Source organism: Sarcophilus harrisii, chromosome 1, assembly GCF_902635505.1.
Source record: "Sarcophilus harrisii chromosome 1, mSarHar1.11, whole genome shotgun sequence".
In the NCBI taxonomy this organism is placed as follows: Eukaryota; Metazoa; Chordata; class Mammalia; order Dasyuromorphia; family Dasyuridae; genus Sarcophilus; species Sarcophilus harrisii.
Genome location: NC_045426.1, coordinates 319010939 through 319028631, shown reverse-complemented (window position 1 = coordinate 319028631; position 17693 = coordinate 319010939).

Genomic DNA, 17693 nt, shown 5'->3' with positions numbered 1-17693 from the left:
GGACCACAACTCACTTCAGTACCTAGTTGGCTCTTATACAAGCTTGTTTCCTTGCTTCCTTATATTGACTGAAACTTGGTATTTATATATAGAATTTTATTTACTTTCTAATTTAGGACACATAGTTTTGAACTGGGAAAATGGGGTTATTGGATTGATTGGAAGGAATGATAAGATACCTCAGTTCCCATATTTATGCTTTTTACCAGGGTCACAGGTATGTGTGGGATGGGTACAAGATGCCCCCAAATTAACTTATCAGAGACATCTTCAGGTACAAAGAGAAAGTATTTATTTAATCCATCCCAAATCTACCATGTGCTCCTGGAACCTGGACGGTTTCCACCTTGTCCAGGACTTAAAAAGCAAAAGACCTGAGCCTTCTCACTGGATAGATTAAACGGATGGAACCATCTTTGACCAAGGGTCCCGTCACTTCTGTAGGCTGGGAATAATGGTCAGGTGACTTCCTGAAACCCAAGGCTCAACTGGGTATAGAGGTCATGTGACTTAGGCCCAGTCCCACAAACTTGAGAAAACTTCATCCAATCAGTCCCATTCAGGTGTATGATAAACCCAAAGTTACATAAAACTCATAGGGAGAGAGATTTCAATATGGAGTCAAGGGAAAACCTCCTAGATTTATAACTAGATTGTTGATCAGTACTGTTTGTGACTTTATTTGGGATTTTCTTGGCAAAGATACTGGAGGAGTTTGCCATTTCCTTATCTAGCTAATTTTATAAGTAAAGAAACTGAGACAAACAGGATTAAGTGACTTGCCCAAGGCCTCACAGCTATTAAGTGTCTAAGGCCAGATTTGAACTCAGGAAGAAGAATCTTTCTGACTCCAGGCCCAACACTATGCATTGCCACCTAACTACCTATATATTCATTGTTTTGCATCATACAGACCCGTAGGTGTGACATTTTCTCTAATAAAGGGCAGGTTCTCTGATAAATCTTCCTAGTTCTTAGCCCATGCTCTATCCACTGTGCTATTTAGTTGCCCCAGTTAGATTATCTGTGTTCAAATCCTGCCTTCACTTATTACTACCTATGTAACCTTGGGCAAATCACCTCAACCCTCAATTTCCTCATTTACAGAAAGAAAGAATTGGACTAAGATTTCCAAATTCCTTCCAGCTCCAAATCCAGTGATCCCATAAGGAAATGATGAATGTTAATTAATTGCCTGAAGGTTTCACTCAGTGGTAAACAACTGAGCTTATTGAGTCTTTAATGAACCTTAAAGAGAATAGAAGTTTAATAATTATTCATGGAATCTTCAGTTATGAATTTGATCAATGTAGATAGTCAGCCCACTTATTTCAGATAGTTCTTTAATTTGAGGGTAGGGAGGGAGGGAAGTTCCATGAAGACTGTGACTATTTTGCTTTTTATCTTCAGTGTTTATCACAGTGCTGGCCACATTGCAGGTGCTTAATTAATAGTGGTGGAATGAATGAACAGGGTAGGAGGGGTGTAGGATGAAAGGAAAGGGGGAAAGACAAGAATCTCAATTATCTAGATATTTGCTATTCTCCTAACCCTCCTGTAATTATTTGTTAGGATCCTTTATAATCCACAAGGGAATTTCTACAATGAGAAACTTCAGTCAAATAATTCTAACACATTTTTCTTTGCAATGCAGTAGATATCACAAAAGTCTTAGGCTGAGGGCATTGAACTAAATGACATACAACTACTTAGGTCAGTTTCAGAAGCTCAGGATTACATTTGCTGTTTGGCATTAATCTTCACAAATTTTTTTTAATTGTTAATTAAATATCTATAAAAATAATGAAATTGTATTCTGCTTATAAATATAAGCCTTCCTAAGACTAAGTCAGAGGAAAATTTTACTTTTTTCTATTTAAAAAGGGAAAGGAAAAACATTTATATGGTGCTTATTACATAGTTAATAGATTTGCAAAATGCAAATATTATTTCATTTGATCCTCACAAGAGCCCTGAGTAGTAGATGCTATTATTATACCTATTTTTCATCCAGTTGCTAACATCAAAATTAAACTTAAAATTGTATAGCATGCAAATTCTTTACAAATTTTTTTAATATTACTTTTTTTAAAAAATTGAGTTTGAAATTCTTTCCCTCTCTCTTGCCCTTCCTCCACTCATTGAGAAAGCAAGAAATATGTTTTCAATTATATATGTAACACCCAAATTCTTTCTCATTATTTTCCTGAATAGGTTGAATAGAAACCAGGTGCTTTGTGAAGTTAAACCAATGTAGCACCTAGAATATCCTTGCTCACAATCTGGGTCCTAGAGAAGCTATCCAAGGTTCATGGGGCCCGTTAGGGCAATGTCCACTGAAAATCACAGCTTGTAGGTTCTCCATTGGACCAGCCAATCAAACAGGAAGCACATTAGTTGAAAAGAAGGCATTTGATTAAGAAGCATAACAAGAATAAATTGAGAAGATCCCTTTTGTACACATGGAATACATTTTGCTCTAAGCGATGCTCTGCTTACAGAGAAGATGTGTGACATGGGATCCCATGTAGAAGACACAGATTATGAGGGTTGGAAGGATTCTCAGCCTAATCTATATTGTCTAATCTATATTGGAAAGGGGTCCACACTAGGGCAGCAAGTAGTTAACCAGTTTGTGCTTGATTCAAGGAGAGGAAACACCTTGTTTCTCCAGAACCATTTCCATTGTTGGAAACTCAAATTGTTAGGAAAATTTTCCTAATATCAGACCTAAAATGATTACTTTTCCCCATTTCTTCTGGTTCTGTCCTCTGAAACCAAATAGAACAAGATATTCCTTCTACACATCATATTCCAAATACTTAAAGACAGCTCTCAAATTCCCTAAGTCTTCTCTAAGATAAAAAGAACCAATTCCTTCAGCCAACCTTTATATGTACTAGGATTCAGATCCTTCATTATACTATTTACCCTTTTCTCAAAATTCTCTAGCTTAGCAATATTTTTCTTTAACCATGGTGTCCAAAACTGAACACAATATTTTTCATTTATTACCCAGTTTCTTTCCTTGGAACTTTTATATCATGCACACAGGAACCTCATCAATCTTTAAGATACCATCAGCTTTGGTACTCACATCTAATCAATGCCATCTGCTCCTCTGATTGGAGAGTGGTGCCATGAGTCTGCTTAAAATCTCCTTTTAAAAAGGGGCCCCAGGTTGGTCACCTCTTCATTTCTTACCTGATCATGCTTCATGAAACTTCTCCCTTGACTGGATCACTCTTACCTACTTTAGTTTCCTTTTGTGGGTGTCTTCCTCCATTAAATGATAAATTCCTGGAGGGCAGAGAACATTTTTCTTATTTGTATTTGTATCCTCAGTGTTTAGCAGAGTGTCTTTACAAGATGGGCACTTGATAAATGTTTGTAGACCGACAATATTCCAGAAGAGGTCTGACAAGTTCAAAGTACAACAACACTATCACGTCTCTATCCTTAGAAACTATGCCTCTTATAATGCAGCCAACATAATACACAGGGAATTTGGGTAGTTAGGAAACATGTGCGAAGTGGTGTCAAGATACTAGGAAACTGTGTGATTAGGGAACACTTACTAAAGTCATATATTTAGGGGATACATGTGACTTAGGCATAGGAATGGTCAGGCAAATTGATGTCTCTGATGCTATAAGGCTGCTATTGTCCTCTGTTGATATCTTCATACTTCTTTCTTCTTGGTATCTATCTACTGATCTTCGATAATTACTTCTTTCTGTTGCTAGCTTCTGGAGTTCATAGACTCTTTTCTTTCTTTTTTTTTTTAATATTTATTTGTTAAACCTTTTTATTTTTCAAATCATATGCATGGACAATTCTTCAACATCAACCCTTGCAAAACCCTGTGTTCCAATTTTCCCCTCTTCCCTCATGCCCTCCTCTAGATGGCAAGTAGTCCAATATATATTAAACATGATAGAAATATATGTTAAATCCAATATATCTGTACATATTTATACAATTATCATGCCACCCAAGAAAAAAAGAGAAGCAAAACAAAATGCAAGCAAATAATAACAGATTCAAGGAGAGGAAACACCTTGTTTCTCAAGAACCATTTCTATTGTTGAAAACTCAAATTGTTAGGAAATTTTTCCTAATATCAGACCTAAATTGGTTACTTTGTACCACTTTTCCATTTCACCACACTCAGCTCCCACAGTCTCTGGTATAGATGACTTTCTTTATCATTGAACAATTGGAACTGGTTGGAATCATTTCATGGCTGAAGAGAGCCACGCCCTTCAGAATTGTTGTTGCCGTGTATAATGATTTCCTAGTCCTGCTCATTTCACTCAGCATCAGTTCATGTAAGTCTCTCCAGGTCTTTCTGAAATCATCCTGCTGGTCATTTTTTACAGAACAATAATATTCCATAACACTCATATACCACAATTTATTCAGCAATTCTCCAATTGATGGGCATCCATTCAGTTTCCAGTTTCTGGCCACTACAAAAAGGGCTGCCACAAACATTTTCGTACATGTGGGTCCTTTTCCATTCTTTAAAATCTCTTTGGGATACAGGCCCAATAGTAACACTTCTGGGTCAAAGGGTATGCACAATTTGATGACTTTTTGAGCATAGTTCCAAATTGCTCTCCAGAATGGTTGGATTCGTTCACAACTCCACCAACAATGAATTAGTGTCCTAGTTTCCTACATCTCCTCCAACATTTGTCATTATCTTTTCCTGTCATCCTTGCCAATCTGACAGGTGTGTAGTGGTGTCTCAGAGTTGTCTTTATTTGCATTTCTCTGATCAATAGTTGTAGAGAGCCAGAACTCTGGAGAAGTACACTTGAAACAAGGGCGTTAACTCAGTGGAACGAACGAGACAATGATTCTCTAGTTTACATAAACACTTAGTACTTAGCATGGTGATGTAATGGTTCTCTAAGGTTACACATAATCAGTATTCTGTAATGATGTAATTACAATAAGGAATATAAGGACCAATAAGAACTGGAAGAGAGACATTCTATCTTTGACCAGTCTCCTGGTAGCTCTCATGCCTCCTGAACTAAGATCAAGACTGGGCCAGAATAAAGAATCTAGACTTTGTTCTTGACCATTCTCGTGGTGTCTATCTTGCTGAGATCAAAACCGTTCTAGAGGACCATCAGAAAGCTAGCCTGAACATTACAAATAGTGATTTAGAGCACCTTTTCATATTACTAGAAACAGTTTCAATTTCTTCATCTGAAAATTGTTCATATTTCATAGGCTCTTTTCTACCATAATGCACTGACTGGAAAGCTTCTCCTTGACAAAGACAGACCAATAGTTCTTTTAGTGTATAACTGCCATCACCCACCACACCCAGTCAAAGAGAATCTAGTCAATTAGTATGCGCTAGACTAAGATTAAATCCTTTCCTTTGATTGCCTGTATCTGGCACTGATTCAAAGTGTATCAGAGTTAGAAAATTCCTTGTAACTCTTATTAACTGCCTGGGTGAATCCTGGCTACCTCTCAAACCATTTCAAAGAGTCTACAAAAACAACTACAACAATAAAGCTGTAAGTAGGTGTTCAATGAAATCTAGTTTCTTCCTATTATCTTCTTTTATTAGCATGAAATTGAAATTAGGTTTCCAAAGCACTTTGAAGATATTAATTTAATCTTCCCAATAACCTTGGGAGATATGTGCTATTATTGTCCCCATTTTATAGATAAGCCAAGTGAGGCACAGAGAGATTAAGTGACTTGTTTAGGGTCATATAGCTGATAAAAGTCTGAGGCTGGATTTGAATCCAAGTCTTCTTGACTGGATATCCAGCGATCTGTTCATAATGCCAACTGTTTCTTAAAAGAAAAAAAAAGTTAAAGGGGAGAAGATTTAGTAAAGGCACTTAATAAATGTTTATTGAATTTTTAGTATATGTGCTGCTGAAATTAGCACTATTTATTGAATTTTTAAATTCAAGCCATCATCTTTCACCCTAAACTCATATTCCTGATTTCCTTGGGTAGAATTATTTGCCAATCATAATTACAAAACTCTAAATTTTGGGCTATATTCTAGGCAGCTAGGTGTCCCAGTACTGGATCTAAAGTCAGAAATATTTGAATTCAAATTCTTCTTTAGACACTTGCTAACTCTGTAATCATGGGCAAGAAGACAGGATTCTTTCTGCTTCAGTTTCCTCACCTGTAGAAGGTGGATAATTATAATACTTCCCTACCCAACAAGAACACTTAGTTCCAGGACTGCTGTGAGCACAAAATGAGATGACTTAAAATCATATAATAATATTATTTATCATTTATTATTATTATTATTATTATTATTATTTTGCCAGAAAAACTTGCTGTCTCATTCCCCTCATTTAGGAGAATGGTCAATATTCCTCAGCAGCTTAGTCTAGAGCTACTTCTTTCTGCAAACAGATCTAATTAGGATCCCAGAGTCAAAAGAAGAGCATTTTATTTCAGGTCCTGTCCAAGTACAAACTTGATCTTGGTTAACTTAGTTTCTCTCAGCCAAATTTCCTTAACAATATAATGAGAGAGTTGGACTTTTCCAACTTTAAAATTCTTTTATCTCTCGTCTAAGATGTCACAGCAGAAAGGGAAGTGAAAATAAGGGTAAGTTGAAATACAAGGTGGGATACAGTGGGTCTCTTTGTTGTGGAGTGATGCTCCTTCTAGGACCTACCTTTGTCCCTCCCTTCAAAGAGCAATTCCCTTCATCTTTACCTTGCAGAGCAGTTTAATAGTGATCTATATCTAGCCAAACATCCAACTCCAGGGAGTGTCAGAGATAAATTTGGCAATTATTCAATCCAGCCATTTAAAAATACCTTTGATGATAACCTGAGCAAAGCCCCAGAGGTTACTTTTATGTAATTCTCTTCCCAAGTCTGGGGGCCTCCCGAAGGTCGTTGAAGAAAGCATTATTAGTCTTCCTGGCACATTAAGATATGTGATGTCTCAAAGTCATATGTTGCGTGTCAGTTTCTTTTCTCCACAACAAGAAGCTCTTATATCTTTGGATAATATCCAACTGGGATTGGGGGTGGGGGGAAGGGGATATGGATAATGAATCTAAAAGGTTGAAGAGCCTTTGACTTCCAACCTATTATTCAGGAAACCTATCCTTTACTGCACTTTCTCAACATCATATTTTCTTTTTTTCCCCAGCCTCTTGACTGGACTTCCAAGTGAAATCACTTTTCTTGATTCATATGTCTTACTTTTCTGTTGGGTGGGTCAGTGCTACAGTAGCTTAGTTAGTGATACTAAGATAAATAGCTGGCTTCCAGCACTTCTATTGCAGCCCCCTAGGAGAGACGAACACAACAGACCCATAATTCACTTAGAGTTGAAATGTATTATGTGTTGGGTGCTTTCCATGTTACTAAATACTTACTTCAATACTTAACAGGATTTGTGATGTCCCTGTGTGGATTATAGCCCCTCTATAACTTACTTATTAAGACAGTTTGGGAGAGCTGCTGTGCTTGGAAAATGAATCTCCCTGTGGTTAGCCTATTGATGTCTCTTGAACTTAACTGGGCTAGTCTTTGGGCAATAGATGGACAGGCTTTCCCTTGGCCCATTTAGAACCTGCCAGAGATTGAAAATGGGATAGAGTGCTGGGCTTGGAGTCAGTAAAATTAGATTTCAACTCTTCAAACACTTTATGTTCATAGGATAGACAGGCAAGTCCTTTAACTTATCTGGAAAACTTACATTTCCTTATTTGTAAAATTGTTTATCAATGAAAAAGTAATTGCTTAAAGACTTCTAGAAAGGGAAGAATGATTATATACCAAGGCAGCCTATTTTATTTTTTGTTGTTGTTCAGTCATGTCTGACTCTTCTTGACTGCTGTTGGGGTTTTCTTGGCAAAAGATACTGGAGTGGCTTGCTATTTCCTTTTCCAGCTTGTTTTACAAATGAGGAAACTGGGGTAAATAGTGTTAAGTGACTTGCCCAGACTCAACAGTAAGTGTCTGAGGCTGAATTTGAACTTAGAAAGATGAGTCTTGCTGACTGTAGGCCCTGTGTTCTGTATTCTCTATGGAGAAGAGCTATTAGCTCTGTTCAGTTTGGCTCCAGAATGTAGAGATAAGACTAATGGGAAGCAATGATGAGCTGGAGCCACCTTGAATTAGATTCTGTTAAATTTTCAGTATGAGCGTTTATACCTTAGACATCAGCGAATGCTACAAGTCATGGGCTGCTTTGTTGTTTTGATTATCAAGATTTAAGAAAGTAATGGGGAAAGTATTAATAACAGGTTAAATTTAAAAGTATAGTTTATATATATTTTTTTCCTCAGAAAGTTGTTAGACATATCTAGACATCTAGATATCCCTAGATAAAAGTCACAATAAATTTGTACCATTGTACATAGAATGCTGGGCCTGAAGTCAGGAGGACTCATCTCCCTATGTTTAAATATGGCCTCAGACACTCACTAGCTGTGTGACCTTGGACAAGTCACTTAATTCTGCCTCAGTTTCCTCATCTGTTGGAGAAGCAAATGGCAAACTATTCCAGTATCTTTGCCAAGAAAAACCCAATGAGGTCATGAAGAGCCAGACACAACTGAGAACAATTGAATAGCAAAATCAATGACAGAAGTATGAGTTGGGGATGGTGGTAGAAATTAAGACAATAAGTATTTATTAAGTACCTACTATGTACTACGCAGTATGCTAAGCCCTGGGTATGTAAAGAGAGGCAACTAAACAAAATCCACTAATCCCTGTAATCAAGGATGAAGACAAGAAGAACCTGACATGATTGAAAATAACTGAACAGAAACAGCTTCTAATAGAACTGAATAAAAGCTACCTTGAGAGTACTGGGTTTTCTGACACCATAAGTCTTCAGGTAAAGACTGGTTAAGGTTTTGCACCTAATATCCTTGTTCAGTTATCAGCTATTCTAGTGGCCTCTGGGGTCTCTTCCAGTTTCAAAATCAACATAGCATAATCAGGGTCAGAACCAGATTAAAATGGAATTTGAAGAGGCAGAGCCAACATGGCAGAGTAAAGGCAGAACCTCTCCCGAGCTCTTTCCCAAACCCTTCCACTTATCTTTAAATAATGATTCTAACATTTGAAAGTGTCAGAATCCACAAAAAAGCATAGAGAAACAATTTTCAGGTGGGCAGGAAAGGTCTGTCACACCAGGGTGAGATTAGAGCACAGTCTAGTGCAGGTAATGCCAGCCCAGTCCAGAAAACTAGGAGCATGCCTTGGGGACTACTTAATCAGCAGAGGCAGCAACAACTTCTGGAACTCTCAGTCCACAGAGAGTAAGGGATTTGAAAAAAAAAGGTCAGAAGGAGATTAAAGGGTCTCTTTACTAGCACTGAGGCAGATTCTATTGCTTTAACCCTACTCAGATCCAGGTCACAAAGTTGGGTGGCAGTCCCAGGATGAGGAGGATCACTAACACACCAGAAATTATAGCTAGATACAGTGGAAACCCTCATACCAGTACTAAAATAGAAAAGAGTGCTTGTGGTGGCTCATAGAGCAGAATACAGGCCAGAAGAGTAGTAAACATATCTCATACTGAAAACTTACAATCCCTACAATTATCTCTGAAACAGCTACACAAGATCCCTAAAGCTTGGGACAGTGCATTCTCTTCCCTGGAAGCAGAACCCCACTTTAACAAAGAGTTGAAAGTCAAGTAATGGGCTGGGGAAATGAGCTAACAACAGAAAAAGATTCTGACCATAGAAACCTACTATGGCAACAAGAAAGACCAAAACACACACTCGGAAGATAAAAAAATTAAAGCTCCCCTATCCAAAGCCTCCAAGAAAAATATGAATTGGTCTCAGGCTTTGGAAGAGATTGAAAAGGATTTTAAAGATCAAATAAGAGAAGTAGAGGAAAAATTGAGAAAAGAAATGAGAATGACATAAGAAAATTATGAAAAATAATTCACAAGTTTGGAGATACAGAAAACATTGAAGAAAATAACCCCTTAAAAACAGAATAGGACAAATGGTAAAGAAACGCAAAAAGCCAATGAGGAGAAAAATATCTTTCAAAAGCAGAATTGACCAAGCTGAGAAAAAAAATCCACTGAAGAAAAAAACTCCTTTAAAAGTAGAATCGGACAAATGTAAAAGGAAGTACAAAAGTTCACTGAAGAAAATAATTCCTTAAAAGTTAGAAGTGACTAAAGAAAAATTAATGTCTTTATAAAAAAAATAAAGAAACATATAATTGTAGAAAAACTGTTGGATTTTTGGGACTTCTCTGAGTTAGAATCCTGGCTTAGTCACTATATCTCTTTTACTAAAATGTCATAGGCTGGAAAAATGAATCATTAACTTTTTCTTGGCTTTCCTGCGCAGATTTTGGTCTGGTAAGTTTTTTATGTGATTGTGAAGGAGGGTGTAGAGAAACAAAGGCAAATCTATGGGAGGGAGTTGGGAGAAGGAGGGGAAAATTTGGAACACAAGATTATGCAAAGATTATTCATGCATATGTTTTGAAAATAAAAAGCTGAAAAAAAGAAAGAAAAACAGACAATAATAACATGTAATGATCCTAAAAAAAAAAAAAGAAAAGGCAAAAATGCTACTTTTCACTCCACTCTCCTGATTCTGCTCTTCCCTTACTATTCCACTTCCTAAACTTTTCTAATAAGAAATTTGAATTTCTCTTTTTTCAACTTCTGTTGAAAATTATTTCTGTGTTTACTCTCCAAAGCCAATCAGATCAATTCTAATCTCTCTTCTAAATAATACCCTTCAGATACTTAAAAGCTAAAAATATTTAAGCTATTATGCTTCTTTTAAGTTTTATTCTACAAACTAAATATTCACACTTCCTTCAGCCAATACTCATATGTCATGAAATTAGGGTATTTCATCATCCTAGTTACTCTTAAGTCAAAATGATAAGCAATTATCAAATGCCAGGCATTATGCTAAAGTCCCTGGGATCAAAATACAAAAAGAACTATACAAAAAATGCAAAAATATTGTCCTTGACCTCAAAGAGCTTTAATTCTAATAGGGAAGTATAGTTTTTAAAAGGGACCTAAAGAGAAGGGATGGGCATGATGAGGAGGTATCTGAATTAAATAATGTCATAGATCAGAAAATGAAAGCTGTCTGGGTCTAGATCCTTTCTCAAAATGGAGATTCTTAGAATCTATCACCTGTCTCTGAGATGGTATGATCCTTTGGATACTTTCCAGTTTATCTATGTCTTCCCCTCTCCCTTAAGCTGTGGCAAGCAGAACAGCTCAAAATACTCTATATTGGTCTGTCTAGGACAGAATACATATTTCTTGAATCTGTCTCTTAATGAAACCCAAGATCATATTAGCTTTTATAACATTGTTGACACATATTGAATTCAACTAAAATCTCTAGTTCTTTAAAAAAATTTTTTTTTCTTGCCATCTACACCAGAGAAAGAACTATGGGAACTGAGTGTGGTTCCCAACATAACATTTTCACTCTTTTTGTGGTTGTTTACTTGCATTTTATTTTGCTTCTCTTTTTTTTTTCTTGTGTGACATGATAATTGTATAAATGTGTATACATATATTGGATTTAACATATATTTCTATCACATTTAATATATATTGGGTTACTTGCCATCTAGGGGAGGGCGTTGAGGGAAATTAGAACACAGGGTTTTGCAAAAACTAATATTGAAGAATTGTCCATGTATATGATTTGAAAAATAAAAAGCTTTAATAAAATTTTTTTCTTGTTTATTTTATTTTTAATTTATGGAATAAAACAACTAATTCCATAACATAGTATAATAAAAAATATAATTGCATATGAAACTGCAAATCTGTTCTGTACAACTTGCTACTCCTTTTAAATGTATAATAAAGTTATCATATAACTTGCTTCCTATTTTCCTTTTTTTCCTTTCCTCCCCTATTCCCCCTTCTACTTAGAAATAGCTACCATTAGACATAGTGAGGTATATATAGATGTAAAATTATTCTATGTATACTTCTTTTAGTCATTTGTTCCTCTGGATCAAGGTCATATGTCCTTTATAGTTAATCTGGGCATTTATATTAATCAAAATGGCTTAATTGCTCACAGTCATTCTTTAAATAATATTGGTTACTGTATACAGTGTTCTCTTGGTTCTGTTTGCTTTGCTTTTCATTATTTTGTGCAAGTCTTTCCATGTTTTTCTAAAATAATTGAGCTTATCATTTCTTATAGCATAGTGGTATTTCATCATAATCACGTACCACAACTTGTTCAACCATTCCTCAACTGATAGGATAAACTGCTATCTGATCACATCTCCCCTAACTTGTACTTATAAGTGAGTTCACCACCAAGGAGCAGGTGGAGAAGTGACTGGGGGCATGTGGTATTTATTTAATAGGTCTCTTTATATCTGGTATCTGGGAAGAAAGGAGGAGGCAGGGCCTACTCTGGGTAAAATTTCAAAGTAAAGTTTGTTTTGGTTTTAACAGGATACCTTCTCCTTCTGAGGATCTCTCCTGTCATTTGGTACCTTGATGCCTTCTGAGTGTCTGTCTTTTTGCTATTTGCTGTGCCATATTGTGGTGTTCCAATTCTCCTTATCCTTTCCCAAAGTGTCTTTATGATACAAAATTTGTTCTTAATAGCTAATAATAGCCAGAATTTATATAAGACTTGCAAAACACTTTGAAAATGTTACATTATTTTATCCCCACAACCATTTTGAGAGCTAGGAGCTATTATTTACAATCATTTTATAGACTAGGAAACTGAAGCAAACAAGGGTTAAAGTGATTTGCCCAGATTCTCATAGTTTATATCTAAGGCTGGATTTGAATCGAGGTCTTCCTTACTCTACGTCTAGTCTACTTTCCATTGTGCCAGTAAAATAAAAACTTTATCAGTGCTACTGGTCTCAGGTATTAAAAGGAAAGTAAATTACTTTGGCTAATTTATAGTAAGATGTAAATGATTGATAGTTCCATTTTATAGTTCCAAGGGTATTTTAATTTTTTATTTAAAACCTTATTTTCAAAATATATGCATAATTTTCAACATTTACCCTTCAAAATCTTGTATTCCAAATTTTTTTTTCCCTCCCCCCCTACTTCATCTCTTAGAGGGCAAGTAATCCAGTATATGTTTAACATGTGGAGGAGTTCTTCTATATATATTTCCACATTTATCATGCTGCACAAGAAAAATCATATCAAAAAAGAAAAAAAATGAGAAAGAAAACAAAGTGCAAGCAAACAACAACAAAAAAATGATAATACCATGTTGTGATCCATACTTTAGTCCCCACAGTCCTCTCTGTGGGTGCAGATGCCTCTTTCCATCACAAGACTATTGGAACAGGGCCAAATTACTTCATGGTTGAAAAGAGCCACCTCTATCAGCATTGATCATTGCGCAATCTTGTTGCTGTGTACAATGTTCTCTTGGTTCTACTCACTTCACTTAGTATCAAGTTCATGTAAGTCTCTCCAGGCCTTTCTGAAAATCATCCTGCTGGTCATTTCTTATAGAACAATAATACACCATCACATTCATATACCATAACTTATTCAGCTATTCCTCAATTGATGGGCATCCACCCAATTTCCAATTCCTTGTCACTATAAAAAGGGCTGCTACAAACATTTTTGCACATGGGGTCCTTTTCCCTTTTTTGATCTCTTTAGGATACAAGCCCAATAGAGACACTGCTGGATGAAAGGGTATGTACAGTTTGAAAGTACTTTGGGCATAGTTCCAAATTGTTCTCCAGAATGTTTGGATCATTCACAACTCCATCAACAATGTATTAGTGTCCTAGTTTCCCCAGATCCCCTCCATCACTATCTTTTCCTGTCATCTCAGCTAATCTGAGAGGTATGTAGGGTATCTCAGAGTTGTCTTAATTTGCATTTCTCTGATTAATAGTGATTTAGAACATTTTTTCATATGACTCAAAATGATTTTAATTTCTTCATCTGAAAACTGTTCATATCCTTTAACCATTTATCAGGGTATTTTAATTTTGAAAGAAGACTTGTGAATCGAAAGAAGAACCAGTTTACATTTGTAAAGCAACATTATGGAAGTAATTTTTGACAATAGTTGTTCTTCATTTCCTTTTCATTGACATCTCTTTTTCTCCTCTATAAAGATGGTAATGGAAAAGGGAAAGAGGAAAAACAGTCATTTTGGTCCCTGGTTCTCTCTCCAGCCCAGATTAATGTTGTTTGTTGTTCATCTTTCATTCTCAAAGAAGACCAATGACATCAGGAGAGTGATGTTCTAACTTGCAACAGATTTGAATTTAAGTGAAATACCCACATATAACAGTATGACTCCTAATGTGGACAGAGGGACAGAATGAAGAGGAGGAAAGGTAAATGAAGAGAAAGAGAATCCCTGCAAGTCAGCTGCTTCTTGGTTGGTGTGGCACCTCTTGTCAAACACCATCCATTGGAGAGTGCTGTGAATGGCAAGACTTTTTCTTTTAGGGAAGAAAGCAATAGCTCTTTCAGTCTGCTGAAAGTAGGGCTAGATCTCTTTTAGCCTGGTCTTTCAGTTTCTTACTATTCTTCAACTGTAACCTTTAGCTGAGATATTGTCTTCAGAGCTACTCCATTTGCTGGAGGTGCTATGATTAAAAGAGCTTCTCCTCTGCAGGGAAGACTATAGCTCTCTTTAACCAACATTCACAATCAATAGTTGAGAAGCTTCCTTCAGTTCCATTGAACCAATGGTTAAGAAACTCCTCCCTTCTTTCAGGTCAAAACATAGAGAACAATGCTGATCTCAGGTCTGTCTTTTTAATTCCTTTTAGAACTCTTCTTTTTATACTCTTCTGAACTTTTAACTCTTTATTCATTATTTTTTCCTAAAAGTTTCTCAATTCAAGGGTCATCTTATCAGAATCTTATCACTTATCAGAAATTATATCTTATCACTTATCAGAAATCTGTTTTAGTTTTTAGGTTTTGCATTGGCCCCCATTTGAGGTAAATATTACCATTACCAAATATTACTTTCTCAAATAGAAGAGAAAGTAAGTGACCCAGGTAAAAAAAAAACTTTTAAATTCTCCTCCATCAATCCTTTTTTAAAAATGCAAATAGTAATAATGCTACTGGCAAGCTAAATTAATTTTTATCTGAGAAATTTTTGTGTGACCACTATACATAAAATGAGCATCAAATATTTAGTGATAATAAACTATAATTTCACTATCCTTGCATTCAGTTATGAGACCCCCACATGATCATGAACCATGTTTAAGAAGCTGGGCTTTAGAGTACCTTCCAAAGTAGATGGTAATACATCTCTTACCATGTCATTTTACTGATAAAACTGAATCCATTTCTAATGTCAAATCATTTGACAATTCCAAGAACTTGGAAGGTAAGAATTTTCTTTTCTGGATTTTTAGTAGCTGTGGCTCTCAAGAAGGCAAAAGCTGAAAGAGCTGTAGTTACAGCTGTAAAGTCTCCAAGAAAGTATTTTTCCTACACAAAACTTTAGGGAAGCAGCTGGAAGCAGAGCTGGTGGTCTGGAAAGTGCTGATATTAATCCTTATCACATACAGTTAGCAACATTTACTTGTGCTTGTTTAAAAAATGAGCATACATCCAACTCTCTAACAATCCTATGATTCTAAATATCTTCTTCCAATTAACTAAGATTAGCCCTTTCTAAAAAAAATTGATTAGGCTTACACAAATATCCAATTCTTAACAATTTTATGATCCCAATTTTCCTCTTCTCTTTGATTAGAGCCAAAGCTCTTTGAGCTTTTGTCAGTGTTTATAAAGTATCTTTCGGTATCTGTTATTTCCATTGCTTTCCATTTCCACATCCAGAAAGATCAGCTCTTCAGTGTTTAAAATAGAGAAAGGTTTAAGGAATATGAGATTATAGCTAGAAGGGGTAAGTATAACTACTGCACTACAGGGAGAAGGGAGTGGAAGATTTTTTTTTTTTTAATTTCTGGCGCCTGAGAGATTTGGGATAGAGGAAAGTCAAGAGGTGTTGGAGAGATGGTTCGACCACTGAACAGGAAAATCTGTGCTCAGACCGAGTGGTTTTGACTGGGAGTAAAGCTCATTATATGAGTAACTAGGTACTGCATAGTGCATAGAGTGCTGAGCCTGGAGTCAAGAAGACTCCTCTTCCTTAGTTCAAATCCAGCCTCAGACATTAGCTATGTAACCCTGGCTAAGTCTAGTTTGCTTCAGTTTCCTCATCTGCAAAATAAGCCAGAGAAGGAAATGGCAGTATTTTTGCCAAGAGAACCCTAAATGAGGTCATTAAGAATAAAAAAAAAATGACAGAACATTAACAAGAAGTTCATTATAGTTGGTTTTACACGCACACACACATATCTTAATTTCTATTATCTCTTTAGAATACATCTCTGACAACCTCAGCCCAGTTAACTCTAGCTCTGAAATGTACTCTAATACAGGGTGATCAAAAACAAATCTAATCCCCCTCCCACTGTAAAACAAAACAAAACAAAACAAAATAAAAAGACTATAAAACAAACATGATAAGAAACATCTGTGTTCCATAATAAGACATTGGCCAACCTAATCAAAAGGCTAATTGTTAACCATAACTTGGGGAAAAGGAGAGAAGAGAGGAGAGGATTGAGAATCCAAAGATATTAATCTTTTATGTTCTTTTAAAAAGTTTTATTGAGGCCTTTGTTACACTACAAAAGTTCTTGATGTTTAAATCCCCACTCCAACCCTTCCATGCCCAGAACCTTCCCCTTTTACAAAGAATGGTTAAGCAAAATGAACTGTTACAGTAATAGCATCTGACTTTATAAGTCATATGTAGCACCTGTAGTTCCCCAACTCTCACTATGTATTGGTCATTCCTTTTAATCTGAAATCTTTTAACTTTATTTTCCTTTATACTGTTAAAGCCTTTTTGTATATTTTCCTTGTTTTGCCTCTTTAATCATTTTGAGTTTTTCTATCTTTTCATATTTTTCTGCATTCCTCATTTTGTTTCTTATAGCACAGCAACCTTCTCTTGTGTTCATATACTTCACTTTATTCACTCACTCTCCAATGATACATATTCATTCTCTCTCCTCCTTTTACCTCTCCCATTTTTGACAGTATAATTCCATTTGGTTCTTTACTCTAATCACACAATATTTACTCATTTTTTCTTTTAAAATAAATTAATTTTAATTAAAAAACATTTAATGTTCACCATCTTTCTCCCCATATTGAGAAGAAAGAAAAAGAAAAACAAAACAATTCATAAGAAATTTCCTTAGGCAGATAAAACAAATTCCTGCATTGACAATAGACAAAAAATGAATGTGCTATTTTCCATCTTGAATCATCACCTCAATGTCAGGAGGTAAATAGCTTCTTCATCATAGGTCCTCTGGAATCATGACTAGTCATTAAGTTGATTAGAGTTCTCAACTCCTTTGAAGTTGTTCATTTTATCAATGTTGTTATTATATAAATTATCCTCCTAGTTCTTCAGTGATTCCTAAAGATTTTCCCAGGTATCTCTGAAATGACTTATATTCTCATTTCTTATGGCACAATTGAATTCCATTATGAGCATGTAATGTAGTTTGCTTGGCCATTTCCAGTTGATGGGTATCCCTTTAGTTTTTAGTTCTTTGCTGTCGCAAAAAGAGCTGCAATAAATATTTTTGTACATTTGGATCTTTTTCTCCTTTCTTTGTTCTCTT